The following is a 22500-nucleotide window of genomic DNA, read 5'->3' on the forward strand; positions in this document are numbered from 1 at the left end:
ATCGGCATGTGAATTTAAAATGTTCAAACATTGTCCAAACGCCTAAGCTTCATTTGTTTACACGACGGCCATCACGTTTTATGCTAGTGGCAGTTTATTCGTCATCTCACAATATGCTCAAAGCAAGATAGGGAGCATTATATATATATATATATATATATATATATATATATATATATATATATATATATATATATATATATAGAGAGAGAGAGAGAGAGAGAGAGAGAGAAGGAGAGATAGATAGATAGATAGATAGATAGATAGATAGAGAGAGAGAGAGAGAGAGAGAGAAGGAGAGAGACTAGTCTGATTCAAGTATTGATATGCCAAAAGGATTGCTATTTGGGTCTGAATTTTAAAATCCAACAATATATATATATATATATATATATATATATATATATATATATATATATATATACAGTCCTGGTCAAAAAATAATTATTAGACCAGGGTTAAGGTTTCGAATGAAGCAAATTTAATTTTTTTCCATCATATTTCCCTTTTGGCAATGGTTTCAACCATTTGTTTGATTAAAATCCGATAATATGCGTAAACGCTTACTTTCTTAAGTGGTCTTATGATTTTGACCAGGACTGTATATATTCAATGTCTAAACTTGTCCTTTAACATTATTGCATCTCTCAGGAAACTCAATAAGGTTCGGAAATCGATATAACAATGACCCCACCATCAAAATCCAATAAATAAACCAGCAATGTTTGAAAATTTTTACAATTAAACGAGTGAAACTGTCAAATTCTCCATCAACTCAGCATGCCATCTTTATTGTCCGCAGCGAGAGACTGAAATAATCTTTACTTTTTCAATGAAGTACTCTATGTATAAAGGCTATAAAAGTATTTAATGAGCACCGTGGTCGCCGTTGTCATCTGACCGAATAAGGGGACACATATTGCTTGCAACGATAACCTTTTCTTCACCAATCTGACTGATAAGAGTATGAAAGTATACTATTTGTGGACATAGATCTGAAGCGCATAGTATCAACACTTTCTATCACTATAACTTTTTGTATTACATTTTCACGCCAAACCAGGCACAATGCCACTTCGATGTAGGCGGCTTCTATCAGAGACATAAGTTGCAAGGATACTATGTAGGGAATTGAGCAGCAAGATGTCTGTTCACATTACTCTTGAACTTCGCATGTCAATACAGTTGGGGCAACAGGAACCCGGAAAGGAATTCCAAAGTCTAGTAGTTCTGGTGAAGAAACTGTTATAGTAGAGGGATCTCTACTGTGTAGGGGTGGGACTTTGCTGCTTATCCGGTTTGCCAGGGGTAATTTACGTCAAAGGGGTACAAGGGCTTGCAGTTCGTCGGAGCATCTACCATTAAAATACTCGTAAAACAGGCAGAGGGATGCGACATTTCGTCGATGGAACAGAGATCGAAGCTTAGATGACAGTTCAGGACCTATCACGTTAGCGACTCTCTTTTGAACCCTGTCCAGAAGTGAGAAACTAGTAGCAGATGCACCAGCCGAAATGTGACAACAATACCCCATACATGGGCGAATGGTAGCCTTTTAGAGGTATAGGATACTTTCAGGCGTAAGTAACTTTCTAACACAATAGAGAGAGAGAGAGAGAGAGAGAGAGAGAGAGAGAGAGAGAGAGAGAGAGACCACCTTCTTCATAGAAGTCTTCGCAATACTCTCGATGTATCTGTTCCTATTTATGTTCCCTGTGAACGTTAAACCGAGGAGTTTGAACGAAGTACTTTCAGGTACCATAGTTATTGGTGGTTGAGAAGGTTTCTTGTGATTATTAAAGGAAACAAGCTTAGTCTTGACAACATTCTTCAGCGATTCTTACTGCATGTTGATTTTCTAAGTAACTATCATTACCGCTTCAATCACTCTCTCCATCCGGGAATGAGAGAGTAGCGATTGAGTATGAAATGGCTTGTTTCGTTTAATGCTATTATTGTGTCTTTCAGTTGTATGTGCGTCTCTTTTTCGTTCCGAGATACTCATGAATGACTCTGATCTTGGGGAGAAATCAACTGTGAAACTTCTTGGTGTTTCTTTCTCATCAAATTTTTGTTGGAGTTTATAAATATAATCCATTGCTCTTTTTTTGCTTCTCGTGAAGTTCGTGGTCTCATTTCCTCTAGACACTTCCTCGCACCTGCGGCTATTGTCTATCTCTACAAATCTACTATCAGGCCATGTATGGAGTATAGTTGTTATATTTGGACTCCTGAATCTCTGTCCCACTTGAGGGTTCTTGATTAGTTGCAGAAACGTATCTGTAATTTGATCTTCACTAGCTTTTCTTTTTGCCCCCCCCCCCGACAAAAGGAGGGTGGACCTGTTGTAAATTCACCCTTGTCCGTTCGTCCATTGGTCCGTTCGTCTGTCCGCACTTTTCTCAATAACTACGCTTTGGAATTTTTTGAAATTTTGCACAAACATTAAACATGATATGAGTAAAAAAGTAACAGAACAGATTTTCCGGGAAAACTCCGGTTGCAACCCCCCCCACCTAGGGGTGCCTTTCGTGTTAAAATGGCTAAAATTGACACTTTTGTGCTTATTAAAAAATGATACCTTGGATTTTTCTAAAACTTTATGAAAAGTTATAACTAACTGATTTCTATATAATTTTGTTTGTCTATACTTTGCGATAACTCTTGGGTGTGCCCCAGGGGGCTCTTTTCGGGCTCATGAAAACACTCCATGTTTGGGACTATTTTACCATATTTGCCCCAAATTTTTGTGTATGTCTATTTATTAGCAGTTTTGCAGGGTGCTGAATTCAAATTTATACTTTTTTTTTTTACTCATATCGTGTTTAATGTTTGTGCAAAATTTCCAAAAATTCCAAGGCGTAGTTATTGAGAAACAAGGGTGAATTTACAAGTCATGAAGCCACTTCATGTAAGAAACTAAGAAGCAAAAAGTATTTATGTACCAACAGCAATGCTGTTAAATAGAAATCTAAAGCTTAATCGAATCATATTATTATATAATGCTTTTATGTGGATCTATTTAAAAAAATTTAAAACATCGATAAAATCATGCAAATGGAAAAGCAATTTTATTTTAATCTTATGGTAATTTAAATGGATGATTTTATATTTCACAAATTTCGTTGAATTTCTAGTCTAAAGGAATGGGTTGCAATTTCCGGTGGAAAATTTATAGGCAAGGATGCGAAGCGTCAATGAAAGTCGTCACGAACGTGCGTTCTTTGTTCCGCGCTAGCCCATACTAGCGAGAGGGGAGGCAAAGTAGAATGGAGAGAATGAAGTAAAAATAATTAGAGATCAGAGAAGCCAGTATTTGTTAGTTGGAGCGAGGAAGCGTGGAGCATTATGGGAAGGCTGAGAAATTAAGGGAATCGAAATTTCCAGGAAAAAGGCGTTTTCTTTTGGCAAAACAGTTAACGAAGATGAAAGAAAAAGAAACAAGGAGAGAGAGAGAGAGAGAGGGAGAGAGAGAGAGAAGGGAAAGAAAAAGGGAAATAAAGAGAGGAGGAGAAGAAAGAGAAAGAGAGATAGAGAGAGAGGGGTGAAAGAGAAAGAGAGAGAGAGGGGAGAGAAAGAGAGAGAGAAAGTGAAAGAGAGAGGGGAGAAAGAGAAAGAGAGAGAGAGAGAGGGGAGAAAGAGAAAGAGAGAGAGAGAGAGGGAGGGAGGAGAAAGTGAGAGGGGGAAGAGAAGGAGTGAGAGGGGAAAGAGAAAGAGAGGGTGGGGAGAGATAGGATGAAAAGAGAGAGACACTGAAAAGAAGAATAGATAGATGGAAGAATGATAGAGAGAAGAAGATCAAATTAGAATAAATAGAGGGAAAACGATAAAAATAGAGCGGACAAGGAATGGGAGTAAGAGATAGATAGATAGAGAGAGAGAGAGAGGGGGGGTAGAAGAAGAATGAAGAAAGGACATAAGAAAGGGAAATAGAGAAAGATAAAACAAGGATCCCAAAGAGAGAGAGAGAGAGAGAGAGAGAGAAGCTAGGAAGAGAAAAGAAGGATGACTAGAGAGAGAAGAAGCGGAGGAATATGAGAGAGGGGAAATAATAAGATGAATAAAGAGAAGGAAGAAAAATAAAGAAAGCATGGAGGGTTAGGGTTGAAGAGTGAGGAAAAAAATAAAAATGTAGAAAGATGGGTAAAAATGTGAAGGAGAGAAAGATGAATAGACAGGGAGAGGAAAAGAATAGAGAGAAAGAGAAAAAAGAAGAAAGAAATAGGAGAAAAGAAGGACAATTAGACAAAGAAAGATTAACAGAGGGAGAGAGAAAGAAGAAATAAGATAGTGAGAGACAGGAAAGGAGGGTAGAAAGAAAGGGCGGGTAAAGAATAGAGAAATAGTCAGAGAGAGAGAGAGAGAGAGAGAGAGAGAGAGAGAGAGAGAGAGAGAGAGAGAGAGAGAGAGAGAGAGACGGTTTGTAATGCACCAAAAGAAACAGGTGATGGATTCGAATCGTTGTCTATTAAAAATGTAATTAGTGTAATATTATTTTCTCCTCTGTCTCTCACATATACAAACTCATATTCGTTCTTTTCTCTTTCTATCGCATATCTATATATGTCATATACGTTTTCGCTATTTCGTAATTCTTCAGTGTAGTTAAACAAAAAAGTGCTTAAAGTTGTGATCGAAACCCAATAATTTCATTAATAGTTGGATATCTCACCCATTACACTATCAGCACAAACTACGATGTAAGTGAAATCTTAATGCTTATATATATAACTAGCAGGTCGCCCGGCGTTGCCCGGTCGTAAAATACGTAGAAATATTATATTTTAATTAATGCAATTTTTTTGTTTATGGTATTTATTTGCTTCCCCACCAAAGCAAGTTAGGCACAAGGCCGTTTTTTTAATGTGGGGGAAAACCAGCACCCCTAAAAGTAGGGTAAAAAGGAGGCACTCTGGTTGTGACCCAAAATAATAATTGTCCCAGTATAGAGGGATTCCCTTCCATTGACTGGTACAAATTATCTTAAGTGCAGCATCTGCAGAACAGATAGTACACTTTGATCCCGTCCCGAAGGCCAAGAACAACAAAAAAAAGGCAAGCATCTATTGAACGTAACTTTAAATTCCTAAAAAAAAAAAGTGTGGGGGGGGGGAATAAAGTAAAAAAGAAAACAAAAAATTGAGACAGATGCATGCGAATATTATGTATTTATTTTCTAAACAGTTCAGTCCTTGTAAGTAAAAAAAAAATAATACTCGAGCTGAGATCGAAACTAAGGCCTATTTTCATGGCAGGTGCTCGTCTGAACTCCAATCCCTGGTCCCCCCTCGCCAATCTTTCACAAAAAACACCCGTCTAGCTGAATCCACTGTGAAAAATTTCCCCCACTCTATATCTGTGCCTAAATCAAAACGCGGATTCCATGAACAAAGCTTCTTTCTTAGAACTGCACGCCTGTGGAACTCTGTTCCGTCTGCCTGCTTCCCTCCGGTGTAAAAAAAAAAAAAAAAAAAAAAAAAAAAGATAGTGAGTCGAACAAAATAAACATTTCAGCAGATTGACAGGACCTTAAAATGCATTTTAAAAAAAACTATTTATTCTTGACATAAAGAAGCTGTCATTTTTCTCGAACACGCATGCGCAGTCGTGAAACAGTTGATAACGGTAAAAAACATCCGATGACGCTCACGTACCAATTTTTCAATTTTCACCTCTTAGCAGTCTGTTTTTCCGGCGAAAACTAATTAAAAAGTTTTCCACGTGCCCAAATATCCTATATAGCGAATTTCAAGTCTGTAGATTAAAAATTCGTTGAGTATATAGGTTGAGAAGTGTCCTCACACACATATTCTTACTTTTATAGATATATAGATTATATGAAAGAAATCTGTACTCAGTTATATCCAGCGAAACCGTATCCAATTGGGAGTATAGATGCGAATTGGAATTCAAAGGAGGTGGAAATTAATAAAAGTCCCTTTTATTCATCAAAAATACAACAGAAGGGCTAGCAGAAAAAGTCAATAGATGTTTGGCGCCGTTGAGCGAAAATCTGGTCACTGCCGTTTGATGGAAGTGCCGGACAGGAGAAGAGAGACTCTTGTTCATTCGTCTGACAGTAGATTTTACCAGAAACGAATCATAAGCGATCGGTGGAGCGCTTTTGATATTATAGTCGATTTAGACTTTAGCATATACAGCCATGATTTGGTTGTTCACGAAAGAAATTTCGTCGATCCTTACGACGTCACTATAAATATACAGCTAATAGAAAATACGTGCCTGAACCCCCCCCCCCCCCCCCAAAAAAAAACTGCCTTGTCAATCTAGAACTTCTGAGGCTCTCTTTAGTTCATATCTGTTTGAATTTATGTGAAGAGAAAGAGTGGGCTCAAATAAATTCAGCGAGATCCTTTGCTAAATCGTTTGCATTTATTCTACCTGAGAAACTTTATAGAAATACTAACACAGATACCAGCGCTTTGAGCGGAACTTTGCCGTACGCTCGGGTATCGACGAAGCGATTACCCTTGCAGTAAGTGGATGTTATGAGAGCCGCACCAAATATGACCTTAACCTTTGACTTTGACCTGGAAAAATAGTGTGCACCATCCTTAGGTTGGAGACTATCGTCATGTCATGTTTGGCCATGAGTGGTCCAGTGGTGTGGGCTGTAGGAGAGTATATATACGTAGGCTATGACCTGAACCTTTGACCTGAAATTTGAAAATGTTGTGCACTATCCCCACGTGGGAGACCATCATGCCAGGTTTGGTTATGATCGGTCCACTGGTGCCAGCTGTAGAAGAGTTGTACACACACACACACACACACACACACACACACACACACACACACACACACACACACTACTATCTATCTATCTATCTATCTATCTATCTATAAAAGTGAACGTGTCTGTGTGTCTGTGTACATTTTCCTTCACAATAACTCTGTTAATTTTAAGTTTACAGACTCGAAATTTGATATACAGGGTACTGAGATTTGGGAGAATCGATGTGATCGGTTTTCAGCCAGAAATTTGGCTGTTAAAGGGTCAAAGTTCAACGATATGACCTTTGAAGAACTCTACCAAACTCCTCCGACAATTTTGGGTGTAAACACTTGAAATTTTAGATATAGATTCCTTGGACATGGATCTAATTTAATAACTTGATTTGAGCTCAAAACAATAAATGTTAAGGGGTCATTATAGGGGTCGAAGTTAAAAAAATTGACCGTTTTTTTTTTGCTCAGCATACACCTCCAAACACCCGGGCAACACCGGGCACCCATGCTAGTATATCTATAAAAGTGAAAGTGTCTGTGTGTCTGTGTGTGTGCCTGTCTGGCGTCTGTGTACATTTCTCTACACAATAACTCTGTTAATTTTCAGTCTACAGACTCGAAATTTGATATACAGGGTACTGATTTAGGAAAATCTTTGTAATCCGTTTTCGGACAGAAATTTGGCTGTTAAGGGGTCAAAGTTCAACGATTCGACCTTTGAGAATTCTACCAAACTCCGACAATTTTGGGTATAAACAATTGAAATTTTAGATATAGGTTCATTGGACATGAACCTAACTTAATTACTTGATTTAAGCCCAAAACAATAAATGTTAACGGACCATAATAGGGATCAAAGTTTAAAAATAATTGACCTCTGCTGTCTCTACCAAATTACTCAGACAATTTCTGGTCTAAACATTTGAAATTTTACATAAAGGGTAATCAGAGATAGGGCAGCTTTTTAATCGGTTTGGGTCGAAAATTTGAACTACCAATATATAAATGTATGTATGTATGTTTGCATGTCTGCCTAAATCCTTCGACAGAGGCGACGGATTTTCACAAGATTAGTATCGTTTTGAAGCTCGGCCTTTCAGACGACAAATACCGAAAACATTGGCTAAAAACATTAATTTCTTCACCCTAAACTGGCCACTTTTCTACAGGGAGGGTCGCTTTTTTCACCGATATTTTCAAAAGTCATCCCCTTTTTTCGATTATCTAGCCTTAATTAAAACCTACGTCACTTCCGGTTTGACGGTGGTCGTAACAGCAAAGACGTCACGTCTTTTTCACGTTCTTTTCCTCCTTCGCGGTACGGGTTCGAGCCTGCCTTCCTACTACCACTTTTTTTTTTTTTGCTCAACACAAACCTCCAAACACCTTGCCAACACCGGGCACCTATGCTAGTTAAAAAATAAATGTTATTTAATTTATTGTTTTCTGATTACGCAGTAAGTATTTGTAAGCAAAATATTTTTATGGTTGTTTCTAAAAAAAACGTGGCTTTAGTTTTTATTTTTGCTTCGAATTTTCAATTTCCGAGTTTTCAATTTTGGCTCGTTCCGTTTTCCGTTTCGGATCACTGTGTTTCGCTTTTTCGATCGACTAGCCTAAGACCGCCATGCTTGTTGTTCTTTACGTAATGTATACATATTTAAAGTGTGTATTTCTCAAGTTCAGATGCGTAAAATAAAATAAATTTGAACTCGAAGTGACTCCTCATGTAATAATATTTAACAAAAAAACATTTTTAATGCCGACACAGAATTATCTTCTTGTTATCAACTCAATGCAGTATTTAGTGACTTTACAAAAAAAAAAAAAAAAAAAAAAAAGGTTTTAATCTCTAACAATAATCACCTCCTCCTCTCACTCGGTCAGATGATAAGGATGCTCAATAAATACTCTTGTAATGTTTATTCCGAAAGTACATTATTGAGAAAGAAAAAATTATTATGGCCTACACTGAGGATTGAATCATCACTCTCCAGAAGAATGTACCGTACAACTGAATTTTGTCAAACAGTTTATCCACTATGCCATGTCTGCAACGTTATGTGAATAACACTGAAGATGAGAGAACTAGTCCAAATAATACCTTGCCTTTTCTACAACTCGTTATCGACACCTTTAAATAAAAAAATTGTTTTCAGAAAAATAGATTTCGTACATTGCTTTTTTTGTACCCCCCCCCAAAAAAAAACGAATGTACATGTTATTGTTTCAGTTTTATACAATTCAACATAATGACATGGTCATTTTACAGTTGTGTATACCAGAACCCCTGACGTAATGGATAAAGTACTAAGTTACATTCAGTTATAAGAATCATTCTTCTGGAGATCGAAGGTTCAAATCTTAGTGTGGGTAATACTAAACAATACGATTGTGAATTCTGACATGGCTGACAGAACGAGAGCATGTTAATCCTATGGATTACGTGAAGGGTGCTATGGGAAAATCCATGCAGATTCTCAAGGTTGATAGAAAGCTTGCCAAGTTCGATCAGATACATCTGAAGAAGCTTGAAGGTTACATCGACCGAAATCTTGTGAGAATAACACTCAAGATGGAACAGTAGTCTGAATAATCCAAATAATACGAATCACCTTTTATTGTCTTACTAGGCGCATGGCCCAGTTCTGTTCAGTCCTAGGTGGCCTACCCTCCCAGGATTTACCTTTTCTCTTTTTTAGACTAGAGAGTACTTCGCCTAGTACGCTGGCGTTAAAAAACTAATCTGACCTTGTTTAGCATAAGAAATGCAGAGGCACCTTTTTGGGAAACTGTATTTTTTCCACATTGATAACTGATCTTGTGTAGAGGAAAGTGAATAGGAACATCACTCTATTCACTCAATTAAATACTTCTCCATCTCTGTCATCATATTTGTCGTCAAGTCGCTCAGTGCTCTGAAGTAGGGAAAGCTCAAAGCTTCTACAACGTGATGCTTGTGGGTTAGCCGTGGAAAATGCCTTGTGATTAAATGCTTTAAAAGAAAATAGGTACAAACCTGTTTTTATGCAACCTGTAATGTTCGTTGGCAGGCAAACTTTTCTTTATATCTTTGCGATCTTGTCACCTGATATGCAAATGAGATGCTTCCAGTTTTGAATAAAAAGGCTGATTTTTCAGACACGGAGCAGTGTGGATTTAGATGTTGGAGTAGTGAGTTTTGACAGCAGAGATATGAATTTTGGAGTAGTGACTTTTGACAGCAGAGTTACGAGTTTTGGAGTAGTGAGTTTTGACAACAGAGTTACGAGTTTTGGAGTAATGGTCATGGATATGACCTTAAACTATATCCGATGGAGAGGCCCCAGCTTGCGGGCTTTGGGGAGCGTGGAGCCACCCTTTAATTGCAATTGCTCCCAGGTCCACTCGGACCCGGAGTGGTAGTACCTGTTAGGGTCCTAACTATGGGTTAAATAGAAACTGACTTAAAAAACAAACAAACAAATATACTCTATTAAAAAATTGTTCTTCAAAATTACTGGATTCGGCATTAAATAACCTGAAAAGGGTTGATATACCGTAAACCAAAAACAAACAATTTGGAGTAATAAGTTTTGACAGCAGAGTTACGAATTTTGGTGTCGCAAGTTTTGACAATAAAGTCACGAGTCTTGGAGTAACGGGATTTTTCAGCAGTGTGACAGATTTGGAGTAGTGCGTCAAATTCAAGCCCGGAAATTGTTACTTGAAAAGTGTAGAATAGTTAACTCTCGACTATTTAACCATATACCTCAAGTGATTCTTGTTTCTTTTGTTGATCCCTTCTTTCTTTTTGCCCTCACAAAAGAAAGAGAGAGAGAGAAAAAACAAAAAGAGAGAGGGGGAGTAGAGGATGAGAGAGAAGTAGTCGTTGAAATTTCGTTATGCAGACAAAACGATCGTTTTTTTTTGTCTAGAGCTAATGGTTCTAGCTTATGACTTTCGATATCCAGAATAAATGCTTATTATCATTTAAAACTGACTTGTCTGCTTTTCCCCAGCAAATGATCAATCTTCAGCTGTTATGGTCCATTTTCCGAAGTCAAGATTATTAATTTCTCTGCAGAGAATTAATGACTAACGCTTAATGTTGTTCATTACGTTTACCCTTTGTTGTTTATTACGTTTATTACCCTTTCGGCCAGACAACAGACCATATACTTGTGAGGATCTAAAGATAACGTGAAAACAATGATCAGCAGCTGCTCTATGACTATCATACTCTACAATCCTGTAGCGCCATTTCAGGATGCTTAGATTCCACACTAAAAACATTTCCGCAGTTCAGAGAAAACAAGATACATACCCCTGACCATGATGTGTCTAATCTCATAGTAAAGAATTAAATGAATTAATAATTGTTATCTGCTACTGTAATAATAAGTTACATGGACACCCCCTCCCTCATTTGGTTAATATTTTTAATAAGTTAGTCACATGAGAATCGATGACAGCGATAACAATGGGTTTTCGATAAATAATGTTATAAGATTTTGTTAACATCTTCTATATATATAAAAGCGAAAATGTATGTATGTATATATGTATGTATATGTGTGTGTTTGCATGTCTGCTAAAACTTTCGACAGACAGAACAAAAATTCACAAATTTGGTCTCATATGAAAGCCCCATCCTTCGCCCGACAAATATCGAAAAATTGCCCAAAACCTTATTTTTTTCACCCTGAAATCAGCACGTTTCTACAGGGGGAGTCAGCAAAAACCGTCCTCTCATGACGATGTCGCTTCTACGCATACGTCATACAACGTCGTAACCTGATTTAGTTTAAAGATTAAAAAAAATTGACCTAATTCCGTGTACGTCGTCTTAGGTCGGTGGGTTCGAATCATGATGTGAGATGTCTTTTTTTTCCGATTTTTTAAATTTTAATGCTGAAGCAGGGTTATTTAAGCCATTTTCCACGTAACGTTCATGTTTCTGTTTTTTTTTTATTTCGCTTATTCGTAGGTTTTATTGACACCCCCACCCCCGACCGACCACACACACCCCAAAACACCCGGGCAACGCCGGGTACCCACCGATTTTTTAAATTTTAATATTGAAACAGGGTTATTTAAGCCATTTTTCAGGTGTTTTTTTTTTAGTTTTTAGTTTTCAGATTTTAAAAGAAGTTTTAATGTTCGTTTTTCTGTTTTCTTTTTTGTTTTTGTTTTTCCAATTTTTAAATTTAACATCGTTCGTTTGCCTTACGTTAGTTTATTTTGTGTTTTTTTTTCGATTTTTTAAAGTAATACTAGCGAGGGTACCCGGCGTTTCCCGGGTGTTTGGAGGTGTGTGTGCTGTTAAATAAAAAAGAAACCCGGGGGGGGGGCGAACCCGAAGCCCCGAGGCGAAGTTTGAAAATAAAATGCGAAAAAAACATAAACCGTTCGGCCAGCCAGAATGAGTTACTGATATTTGATTTTATTTAAGTAAGAACAAAATTGACAGGTGCTCGCATGGAAGTCGTCGAGGGTGACGACGACGACGACGACGACGACGACGACGAGAATTAATATATATATAGATATCTTCTGGAGCAGTAGAAGGATCCTACCATTTTTCCAGCGACCTTGGCAATAGACTTGATGTACCTGTTCCATTTCAGGTCAGGAGTAAAGGCCAGGCCCAGAAGCTTATCAAAACATGGAGCTTCCCCTAGTTGAGAGCCATCCCTTTCAATTGATGCCAGCTGGGGTCAGAGCGTTAATGGAAATCTTGTAAAATAGACCCTTATGTCATACTTTATCGAAGGCTTTTGATATGCCAAGAACAATTGTCCTAGAGAGGAAGCCTTTGTCAAGAGATTCACTAATACTATGAGATATAACCGTTAGCACATCTGCTGTAGATATGGCAGAACGGAAACCATATTGCATGCCACTAAGAAGGTTGTTTCTGCTGAGGTGGTTGACTACTTCTCTATTTAATATGGATTCCAGCAACTTACTTATGACATACAGGAGACTTATTAGTCTGTACTGAGAGGGAGATGACCTATCACCTGAATTCTTAAATACAGGGCATGCGCTCGCAATTTTGCTTTTTTTTTTTGCTTAACCAACACCCTTACACACACCACTTTCTTTTCCGCCTTTGCGTCACGGGTTCGAGCCTGCCTGCCTACCTACTACATCTTTTTTTTTTTTGCTTAACACACACCTTCAAACACCCGGGCAACGCCGGGCAACGCCGGGCACGCAGGCTAGTTTTTGAGAAAGGAAAGATTATTCGGTTTCTCACTATAGACAACAAATAAAGATGAAATACTTAGCCGAGGGAGAATTTAAGAGTTTCGCTCGTTTAATTCTAGAAATTTTCAAATATTATTGGCTTATTTATTGGATTTTGACGATGAAGCCATTGCCATGTCTGCCACTTCAGTTTCCCGATTGTATTGAATTACTTATACACCGACTGCATACAGACCCAATAACACTAGAGACACCGATGATGACTATGTGCAAGGCTTGAATGAATTTGATTATTGTTTTATTGTTGAAATTCTTTTTGAGATGAGCAATTTGTATATTTATTTATTTGTTTGTTTATTTATTAATTTGTTTGTTTATTTATTTGTTTATTTATTAAGTTGTTATTTATTTGTTTATTTATTTGTTTATTTATTTATTTGTTTATTCATTTACTTATTTGTTTGTTCATTTGTTTATTTATTGATTTGTTTGTTTACTTATTTATTTGTTTGTTTATTTGTTTATCTATTTATTTGTTATTTATTTGTTTATTTATTTATTTCTTTGTTTATTTCTTTGTTTATTTATTTGTTATTTATTTGTTTATTAATTATTTTATTCATTTACATATTTATTTGTTTGTTTATTTATTTGTTTATTCATTTGTTTATTTATTTATTTATTTATTTATTTACTTATGTGTTTGTTTATTTGTTTAGTTATTCATTTGTTTGTTTACTTATTTATTTGTTTGTTTACTTATTTATTTGTTTATTTATTTATTTGTTTGTTTATTTGTTTATTTATTTATTTGTTATTTATTTGTTTATTAATTTGTTTATTTATTTATTTGTTTATTTATTTGTTTATTAATTTACTTATTTGTTTGTTTGTTTATTTGTTTATTTATTTATTTGTTTATTCATTTGTTTATTTATTTACTTATGTGTTTGTTTATTTGTTTAGTTATTCATTTGTTTGTTTACTTATTTATTTGTTTGTTTATTTGTTTATTTATTTATTTGTTATTTATTTGTTTATTTATCTGTTTATTTATTTACTTATTTGTTTGTTTATTTGTTTATTTATTTATTTGTTTGTTTATTTATCTTAAAACATATCTTTTAAACTCCTCGGCTTAATGTTCACAGAAAACATGAGTAGGAAAAATTACATTTAGAGCTTTGCCAGGACCGTTGCGAAGAAGGTAGGTTCTCTCTACCGTGCTAGAAAGCTACTAACGCCCGTAAGTATCCTGTACCTCTATAAGGCTATTAATCACCCATGTATGGAGTATTGCTGTCACATTCGGGCTGGTGCATCTGCTACTTGTCTCTCGCTCCCAGACAAGGTCCAAAAGAGAGTCGCCAACCTAATAGGTCCTGAACTGTCATCTAAGCTTCAGCCTCTGTCCCTCGATGAAATGTTGCATCCCTCTGCCTGTTCTACGAGTACTTTAACAGTGAATGTTCTGATGAACTGCAAGCACTTGTATCCCCTCGACATAAATACCCCTGACAAACCCGACAAGCAGCTAAATCCCATCTCTTCAGAGTAGAAATCACTAGATGTAAGAGAGCCTTCTACTCCAGTAGTTTCTTCCTAGAACCACTAGACTTTAGAATTCCTTTCCAGGTTTCTGCTTCCCCAACTGTACTGACATGCGGAAGTGTAAGTGTAACGTTAAACGACATCTTGCTGCCCAACTCCCTACATAGAACTCCTGTAGCTTATGTCCCTGATAGTAGCCCCCTACATTAAAATGGTAACGTGCCTTGTTTGGGCTGAACATATATATATATATATATATATATATAAGCAGGCTAGTCGGCGTTGCCCGATCGTAAAATATGCTTAAATATGATTTTTTAATTTATGCAGATTTCGTATTAATTATTATAAAGCCAATTCCCTGTTAATTATTATATTGTACCCAATACATAGTGATTTAAAAAGTTTAAAAAAATATGACCTGGTTTCTCTAAAATAGCAATCTATACCAAAACATTGAACTTTCCAGTAACATTTGCTACCATCTGACCAAACATTATAAATTAATGTACTTAAACGTACAAATGTATATTTGCATGTGTGTAGAGGATGCACATTACATCGACTTATGCGTGTGAAATTCCAATTTTTTAATTTTGAATTCTTAATTCTTTTCCAGCTAAAAAACAAATCGAATTTGCTCCACTTGTCTAAATATCCTATATATCAAGTTGTAAGTTAGTAGATAAAAAATTGGCGGAGTAGTTTTCTAAAAACCCTTCCTCACACAGACGGACAAGATCACTTTTATAATATACTAGTAGGCTTCCCGCCGTAAAATACGCTTAAATATTATATTTTCATTTATGCAAATTTCGTATTAAAAATCCGGCTGTCTATTGATTATTATATTGTACCTAATATTGTTGTATATTGAAGTAGATAACTCCCGATTTTTAGCTTGAAACCAAATAATTAAGATTGAATATTATTATTGAAGAAGAATGTTGAATCGAACGCAGTTGTTAGAAGTTTAAAGGAATACATTTTTGTAAGATACGATTCCAGAAATGCAGTGAATTATCCATTGTAATGAGAAATAATGGAGCAATAGAAATAAAGAATTAGAATTGTGTTGTCAGGACACGTTTTAGAAGCATGTGCATGGAATTCACATTTCTAGCCCGCGTGCTGACGTCACAAAGAAATATAATATTAATATATACATTTAAGTTGGACTTAAGAGAGTTAGTTGGAAAAAGACAATCAGTCAAAGAGTCTGGTAGAGCTGACCGGGAAGACTGAAATAAACTCCTTAAGAAGCAAAAAGGAGGAAAAGACGTCAGCAGACATTGAATTCCAATCATCAGCTGGATGAATAAATGCCTTATATTTGTTTTGTAATCTTTTGTCTTCGTTCGTCTTTCAACCGCAAGGTAATGTGTTTTGTCTTCATCGTTTTGTATAAAGAATTTTGTATTGAAAGCCCCCCTCAAAAGGTTGATTGTATACCCTCTTTGATAAGGCGTCTCCCTCCAGTTTAAATGACGCCCATTACACATTTCCACAGTCTTTCGCTTCTGTTATAAATATGGACACCTGCAACACAACAATATGTTTCAAAAGTTTAAAAATATGATTTAGGTGGCATCGGCTAGAATCGAAACCAAAACATTTAGTCCTCTAGCGAGATTCACTACCATCTGAGCTAACGACACATGCATACCAAAATGTCAGACAAATTAACGCAGTTAAACCTAAAAATGTGTGGTTACATATATGTAGAGCATATAGACTATATCAAACTACGCACATCAAATTCCACTTTTCTAATTTTGAACCATTACCCGCATTTTTTCTGGCTAAAACCAAACCGATTTTGTTCCACAGGTCCGAATACTAATTACACTAAGTTTCAATTCTGTAGTCCTAGAATTGACAAAGTACTTTGTTAAAGATCTGTCCGAGATAGGGATAGATATTTTTATATCGTGAGTCTAGCCTTCCCGTTCGTATGTAGCAGCTCACGAGGAAACAAACATAACACTCATGAACAAATAAGGCACCGCTCACTGTTACATAACGATATACGTTTATTAAGAAGACACGAACACACACATAACTACAATTCAAACATAATAGATGAAAGTTAGAAGTCCAAATATGATACATGGATGAATGGGAATGAATTTCATCTCGCCATTTTCAAAATCATACTGTTTTTCCCTCCACTGTCCACTTCCGGTCGTTCATCTCGCGAGAAATCGCGAGAAATTAAAATTTAGGACTACGAAAAAAGGGAGGCGACTTTGCCCAAAGAAGTATAGAGTTACTCCCCTTTGCATTATACTTTTGTTTGATCTCAACAGATATTTACTCTAAATGCAGCTGCAAATACTATGAAACTATGCACAATGTAAAAAATATGCACAAATAGAACTGCTCGAAATCATGTAATGTAATAATAAAACGACTAACGACAATGAAAACGGCTGAAATATTAAGGAAAACACTTGAATGCGGAGAACATTACATATGAACCACAATAAGAAAACAGGAAGATAAAACGAACAGTGAATTAATATAAAATAATTTTAAAAGGAATATGCAAACTAGTTATCCATTTTGAAGTAACTGGTATATTCACAACTATATAAGAAAATGCATTCACTTTTAAAATAGAAAAGTGGGCTTTTAATATTAATATCAGTTCGACAAATAACTTCAACTAGATAAATATATGTACACCCACACTATGCATCCATGCGTGTACACTGGAATTTTCATTAACACTTAAATGGTTTCCTTAGAAGCCAACTCTTCGGCACTCATATATATATATATATATATATATATATATATATATATATATATATATATATATATATATATATACTGCTACTACATATATATCTTTTATTATGCAAATCTCACCTGTCTGTTAGTGTATGTATGTATGTATGTATGTCTCGCCAAAACTTTCGACACAGGCGATCTACACTGACAAAATTGGTATCGTTTGAAAGATCAATCCCTCGGCCGACAAATATCCAATAATCGGTCAAAGACATTCATTCTTTCACCGTCAACTAAGCCGTTTTCTACAAGGAGGGTCATTTTTTTCGTCGACATTTTTGCAAAGTCATTCACACGGGTACTCGCTGCTATTTTAATTTTTCTTAGGTTAATCTTTTTAATTTTTTTTTGATCAATTATTTTTTTTTGTTTTTATTTTTTTGCGCTCGCTTGGGGTACTCGCTGCTATTTGATCCATTTTTTTCTCGGGGTTGCTCTTATTCTTAGTATACTTTCTCTCTTCACCCGGGCAATGGCGGCTATCCATGCTAGTAAATATATTTTTATTTTTATTATTTTTGAAACAGTAATCTACGTACACCCGTGTTCCAAGGTAACTAACTTTCATCAGCGTAGCTTGAGTGTTTCTAGGAATCTAACTACAGACGATGTTTACCACGTTTCCTAGAAACAGCCAAGCTACGCTGATGAGAGGTAGTTAACTTGAAAGACGCGTGTACGTAGATTATTGTTTTAAAAATAATAAAAAATAAATAAAAATGTTATATACGTCCAAATAAATCATGGGCAAATTTCTAAGTAAATAAAATTGAGCTTCGAGGCGAGGCCACTATTGAACCGCATTTATCGTTAAAAAAAACAAAAAAAAGCAAACAAACAACGACAACAAATCTCTCTCCTCTCTCTCTCTCTATCTCTCTCTCTCTCTCTCTCTATATATATATATATATATATATATATATATATAGAGAGAGAGAGAGAGAGAGAGAGAGAGTATAAATAATCATAATTATAAATCATAAATCAGTTTCAAAAGGATAAATCAACAAAATCAAATTGAGTGTACGATCTTTTCAGAGACGATGTTCATTTTATTAAAATTGACAATAGACATTGACAATAATTTCCAAAGATTGTGTTTTGGAATATACTCTTCCCATCAGAATAAAGACGGGGTAGGAGAAGTTTTAAGACACAAGAATAAAAATTGGATTTTTGTAGTAAGTAAGGTTGATAGTCCTGAAAATATTTAAAAACATAAAATGTTGTAAATTTTATGTTGATAATGAAAATAGAAAATTAGGAGAAATAGAAAAAATTAATAAAATATATTTGGCACCTTAAAAATATGAAAATCCCTTTAATATAAAATGAAAACTACTAGCCTCTTTTAAAATATATAAACCCGGTGAAAAACTTTGCATTCTTTGTAGATTTGAATCTTTGGTTATATTAAACTTTTTTTCCATATATTACTTATTTCAAATATGACTAGAACATATATTTTATACTTTTTTTTTTAATTCGAAGAATTTAACTTTAATTCTTACTTGTTTCTTTTGCGCTATTTTTTTTATATTGAGCTTTACATTTTTGGCTGAGATCGTCTTAAAAATATTATCTCACCATAATATTTAATAAGACAATAATTCAGGATATTTCAATTAAAAGTCAAATATGAACAGATAAAATTATAAAGGAATCAAAGGAGAATCAAATGAGGTATAGTTTGTTTAAACAGTTACACTCAATTTAGCTTAAATTTGATTGCTGCATCTTTCCTGTGGGCCTGCTTTGTTTTCTCTAGAGCATCACACCTTTCACGTACAAGCTTTCGCGACTTCGGCCTTTGCAGAGTTAGTTCTTCCCATATATATATAATGTATATATACGCATGACTGAACTTCAGTTCTTAAACATACAATCATATATGCTAAACATATGTAAATATATATATATATATATATATATATATATATATATATATATATATATATATATTTAAAGTGATGGTTGTGTAGTTCCAACGAGAGAAAAAATGTATATTTAAAAGAGTGTAGCCATCAACAATTGTGGTTTTTTTTTAAAGGTTTTCATCATATTTTTATTTTAAAATATTTTTATAACGCGTTTCGAGCTTTGGGTGTGCTCTCTTCAGATATTTTCGTAAAAAGTTTTTCTTTAAAATGGGAGTTTGTAGAATTGCCTCCGCTGATATTAAATATGTTTTTCAGAGTGGTGTTCAGACATTCTGTTGTTGTTGGTGTTCAGACATTCTGTCTCCAACTGTAAGTGTTCAGTGTCCGGTCAAAGTTATTTTCAAAGAGTGTTTTTTAGTCCATATGGTGAAGGTTTTTATGTTTTTTTTAGGGTTCTTTTTAAAGACTTTCTTTCCCCATGTATAGCATACACTCACACACAATCACACACGCACACATATACATTCATGTACATGTACACATGCACACGCACGCAGGCACACACACATACACACACGTACATACATAGAAATATATGAAGGAGCATACATATATACATATATACATACCCACCTACACACTCACACACGTACTCGCATACATCCACCGCTAACAATTATTTTTATTTTTTTATTTTATACATATATATACATAAACACATATATATACATACATATATATATATATATATATATATATATATATATATATATACACACCACATATATACATATATATATACATTTTTTTCCCTTCAAAACACGCATGTATACATGCGCTTAATCATTCAGATATACGTACACGCACCCACACACACACAAGTAAGATGGAGAATAGGTAGAAGACATATATACACACATACACACATATATGTACACACATATATGTATGTGCACATACACTCACAAACATCCACATACTATGTGGGCACATACACATGCACACACACAGACATATGCAGGGGCTCACACATACGCGTATATCCATATCCACACGAACACATTTACCCACTCATACACGTGCATACATATGTATATATATACATATATATATACACACACATACATACGGATGTGTATACACTCATCCACCCATATATATATATGGGCACATGTACTCACAATCACACACACACATACATATTCATACATCCCACCTTATATATATATTGGTTGAAGTTTCCTTTCCAATCCAAGCACATATGCATACATGGATTCGGTCACCCAAACATAAGTGCACGTACACATACAAACAAGATGTAGCATAGATAACAGATGATATATACATATACACGCATGCATACACAATCATATGTGCACACCCACGCACACACACATATACACACGCACACACGCGCGCACACACCCATACATACGTTTAATTTCTAGTTGTTTGTATAGTTAAGAGAAATGGTATTGTACTGGGTATGGGCGCGTGTACCCGCGAAAGTTTGCGTGTGCCTTATTGTGCTTTTTTTGTTGTTTCGTGTGTGAGGGTGCACACCTACCCAAGCAATGCATGCGTGCAAGTGTATTTTGTGTTTTGCCTATTTATGTGTATAATCATGGAGAGATGTTCAAGGCGGGGTTAAACTTTGCTGTGAAATTTTTTTCTTGTGTTAGCAAGTAGAAGTAGTTGTCAGTTTGGAAGATGGGCATTATCTCGAATTTGCCTCCACTGCATGTGTGCATATGTTGTGATACATGTAGGTGTCTATTTTCCGCGATTTTGATGTTGGATCGGTGTAGGGCTACTCTATTACTAAGGTTTTTTGTAGCGCCTATGTAGGATTTATCGCATGCTGGACATTTTATTACATAGATCACGTTTTTTGAGGTGCAATCCAGGTTTTTTTTAATTTTGAATGTTTGTATGGGGTTCGTAAATGTGTATGTGTTTCCCTCTAATATTATGTTGCAGATTCCACATCGTTGTTTGTTGCATTTTGTGACTCCTTTTGTTGCGTCTTGATTGAGTTTGGATGAGGTAAGAATGCGTTTTAGGTTTTTGGGTTGGCGTTTGCTTTTTATTATTTTTGTTGTTTTAAGGAAGTTGTTTAGTTTGCTGTTTTGGTTAAGTAGGACGAGGTTTTTCGTTATCTCTGTGAAAAACTCTGGGTTGTTTGTGTTGTGTGTGGAGACGTATGTTAGGATTTGTTCTTTGTTTCGTTCTTTAGGGGTTCTCAAATCTTCTACTGGTATATTTGTCGCAAGTTGGATCCCTTTGTCTATAAGTTGTGATGGGTATTTTCTTTTTCTTAAATTTATTCGTAGTTCCTTGAGTCGGATTTTTCGAAGGTTATTGTCCGTGATTATGGTGCAGATTCTACGTGCTAGGGTGTAGGGGATTGATTTTATGCAGCTTTTAGGGTAGTGACTTTTAAAGTGTAGGTATTGTTGGGTGTCTGTAGGTTTGCGGTAAATGTCTGTGATAATGTTATTGTCTTTAATCTTTATCAGTATGTCTAGGAAAGGTAATTCTGTAGAGCTTTGTTCTATGGTGAATTTAATTTTTGGGTGTAGGTTCTGGAGTATGGTGTGTAAGTCTGTGATGTCCCCCCATGTGGGTTTCCATAGGATGAAGCAGTCATCTAAGTACCTTTTCCATGATTCTACAAACAGTATTTTAGTGCTGTGGCCAAATTTTTGTTCTATTTTTTTATATAAGGTTTCTTCTAGGTAGGCTAATGTAAGGGTTGCGTAAGTCGGTGCCATTTTCGTTCCCATTGCTGTACCTAGTGTTTGGATGTAGTTGGTATTGTTGAATTCGAAGGAATTGTTATTTAGAATTATGTCTATACTATCGATAATGAATTGCTTTGTGAATCTGGGATGCAGTGTTTGTGCGTGTCTGTTGATCCAAAATAGTATTGCTTCTTTTCCTAATTCATGGGGTATATTACTATATAAACTGCTAACGTCAAATGTAACTAATAGTGTCCCGTTTTCTACTGTATGTGGTAAGGTAGTAAGAAAATGGATGTCGTCCCTTATGTAGCTCTTAACTTGATCTGTGAAAGGTTGTAATAAGATGTCTATTAAGTTGCTAAGTCTGCTTGTCGGACAGGCTGGTCCTGCTACAATGGGTCTAAATGTAAGGTCACTAGGGTTTGGAGCGCTAATATAGTCTGAGTTTTGTGTATCGATGGCAAGTTTTATTGTGCCAGATTTGTGTATTTTAGGCAGTCCGTAGAACTTGTTGGTCTTTGTAATGAAATTTGTGAGGAAGTCCTTTTCTTTCTTTTTTAATATTTTGTTGTGTGTTGTAC

The sequence above is a fragment of the Euprymna scolopes genome, chromosome 28, assembly GCF_053919585.1.
Source record: "Euprymna scolopes isolate OS-2025 chromosome 28, ASM5391958v1, whole genome shotgun sequence".
NCBI classification, from domain to species: domain Eukaryota; kingdom Metazoa; phylum Mollusca; class Cephalopoda; order Sepiida; family Sepiolidae; genus Euprymna; species Euprymna scolopes.